This window comes from Rhagoletis pomonella, unplaced genomic scaffold (assembly GCF_013731165.1).
Source record: "Rhagoletis pomonella isolate Grant_MI unplaced genomic scaffold, Rhpom_1.0 Rhpom_scaffold_00006, whole genome shotgun sequence".
NCBI lineage: Eukaryota > Metazoa > Arthropoda > Insecta > Diptera > Tephritidae > Rhagoletis > Rhagoletis pomonella.
In genome coordinates, this window is record NW_023458560.1 from 38,875,410 (window position 1) to 38,878,619 (window position 3,210).

Consider the following 3,210-nt stretch of genomic DNA (forward strand, 5'->3'; position numbering starts at 1 on the left):
TTAAACTTAGATAATACAACCTCTAGAAAAATGGAACAAATTTCCATACAAATTTTGGACTTTTTAATCTGAACTCGTTGAATATGCAGTTATATGGTTCATGAAATTTTAGTAAAATAAGTGCAAATTTTACGCGACTAAAAATCGTGTGGATTTTTGATATTTTTTTGCTGATGGGTTTTTTCCATACAAATATGAATTTGAAGAAAATGCGCAAGACCATTTGCAAAAAAAAAATTAAACAAATCAGCGCCATTTTTTATAAATTGCACTTCTTATATGAAAAAACCGCCGTTTAAAACTTGTACTCATTTTACTAAAATTTCATTAGGCATGTAACTGCATATCCAAGAATTCTGATTAAAAAATTAAAAATTTTAATGGAAATTTGTTGCATTTTTCCAAAAATTTTATTAAGTTTGCACGTTTGATTGATGTATGTATATGGTTTTGTCTCAAGCATGAAACATATTTTTTAAGAAGTAAAAAAATTAACTTAAAAAACACTGTATTTTGATATTTAAAAAAATCAACACGCACTCAGTTTTTATCGCTAGTGTACGTACATTTATGTATATATGTGTACATATTCAGCTTTATATATGTGGCGTCCGAATGTTTTCAAATAAAAATGGTACTTTTCGTTAAACTTTGATTCAACTAATAATCGCCTGTGAAAGTTGAACAATGCAAACACGCTTTAAGCGAAATGTGATGATTTCGGGCAAAAATGGGGGACCTACGCAGCCTTCCATAGCAAGGGGACAAAAAGTCAAAATGGGGTATGTCCCCCCCCAATGGGGTACGTCTGGCAACCCTTTACCTCACCGACAAGATTTTTGAAGTTTCATTTATTCAAGCCTATGGCTAAGGTCATAAACAGTAATTTTTCGGCTATGCAATCATTAGCTTCATATTTCATCGACGCTTGTTTTTACCGAAAATTTTAAGAACGAAACAATTGTGGCAACAAAAAATGGGCACAAGCAAACAATTATGTATGTATGTCTGTAGTAGGGCTGTGCGATTATTGGGTTACTCGAGCAAGTTGGTTAATCAGTTATTCGGTTAATCAATTACTCGAGTAATCAAGATTTTGATTACTCAAAACGATGATTAATCGAGTTACTAGAAATATGATTACTCAAAAAAATTAATTTTGCTCGTTAAAAGAGTTTGCTTTGGAAAATGCCTATTTTCTTTTTTATATTCTGTATATGAAAAAAATATGTATGTATGTATGTATCTCATTTTAATTTTTGAAAACAGAAACGTTTTTTTTCAAAGTATCAAGGAACTTCAACTGCTTGATATGTATGTATGTAAATAGTACTTTGAAATGTTGATTACTCATTTTATTCATAATGTTGATTAATCATAAAGCAAATTACTCAAATATTTTTTTTTTGGTTAATCAAAATCTTGATTACTCGAGTAACTGAACTTTTGAGTAATCATAATTTCCAATTAATCGAATAATTGAGTTATTTACTTTATGATTAATTAAAATTTTGAATAATCAATTAATCGCACAGCCCTAGTCTGTAGATATGTTTTTCTTGGTATTGTTTACTAAATTATTTTATCAACACAAAGTTTCAAGTGCTTTTATAAACTTATTGAATCAAGGGAATAAAAGGTAGAAATTTTTTAATTAAGCTGAACTATTTTTGAATGATTTGTCTTGCGTTTCCGAAATTTTGTGTTCCAATTGCAAACTTAGTTTGTTGGTAAAAGCGTCGCCTGGGCACGAGCCCAGGACCCAATAAGTACTTATAACACTATTTTGATATGCTTTCTCTGGGATCCTTGATTTTTTTCTGCTTTCATGATTCGGTTTCGTCAAACCATTTGGATTTTCGATGAGCCTATTTAGGCTAGTAATGGTGCGTTTGGAGATCTCTCTTAAGATTTTGGATGGCAAAACTCCCTCGCGCCAGTGCAGTTAGTGTTTCCTTACTTCCCTCACAGCTACGGCACCGAGCGTTGTACGGAAGGCCCATTTTAGCCGCATGTTCGCCAATGGGCCAATGTCCCATTATCGTGGGTGTTAATTTGACTATATCTTTCCTTGACCTCTTGAGAAGTTCTTCTGTCTTTGGCTTTTCATAATGCGGCCATATGTTCTTCGCATTTTTGCAGGTTGGAAGGTTTTTCCAACGTTCAGCAGCCATTCATACGATTTGCAAATGCAGTTACCTTTTGATGAGTCCGAGTGGACGGTATATTGTCTCTGCTTCGGATTCATCAAGAGATGCTCCGGCCTTAGCCAACTCGTTAGCCCTCTCATTTCTGTGTATGTTCCTATAACCGGGAACCCAGATGAGGGAGATGAATATTAACTCGGCCGTCGAGCATTTTTTTTTACCGATGAGGCAAGTGCTAGAAGTGCCATCTGGGTATCTGAGAAGATATATGCTTATCGCATTCCCACGCAGCTTCTCTATAATTCTTTACAGGCCCTTACGATTCCCAGTACTTCGGCTTGGAAGATGCTAGCAAAGTTCGGTAGTTGGAACGAGAGAGAGACGTTCAACGCTTCGGAGAACACCCCCGCACCCAGACCGCACTCCATTTTGGCCCCCTCAGTATAGAAAATTACATACTTAACCCTTTCAAGGCAACTTACCTTTTCCTAAGAAGAAAGAAAATAGTACTGAAAACTAAGGAATTGTGTTTTCCTTAAATTGAGGCAAATCGTTCACTTATATTAAGGCACCCATGTCTTTGGAGCCATTTCAAGGTAATATTTCCTTAGAATAATATACTTTTTTCCTTGCATCAAAGAATGTATTTTCTGTGTGTAGCTATCGAGTGGCATAGTTAAGGTTGGCCGAGGTGGATTTTCTTTTTTTTAACCGAAAAGGAAGGAAAAGATTATCAATTCGTTGGAATATTTTTGTTTTTGTATGTTACCGCATAACTTTGGACGTTAACCGATTTCAATAAATTCCATATTAATTTGGTTAAAATCCGATCATTGAATTATGAATAAATTACCGATAATCTTAAATTTTTATATGAGAATTGAAGTCGGTTTTGTTTTTGCTTAAAAATTACTTGTTTTTGTTTTTGGTTGCTTTTCTTTTCTTTTTTTTTGTATGAACGTAGACACAGAAATTATTAATGTACTGTTTATGTATGTATTTAAATTATGTACCTACATATATGTATACATATGTGCATCATTCGATCTTACATTCCAAAAAA

The 3,210-nt window shown here is 33.7% G+C and overlaps 1 protein-coding gene across 3 annotated transcripts in view; it reads left to right on the forward strand.

Moving 5' to 3' along the window:
• The window catches only part of LOC118740730, a 226,132-nt gene that overhangs the window by 169,730 nt on the left and 53,192 nt on the right, over positions 1 to 3,210 (forward strand). The window lies entirely within an intron of this gene.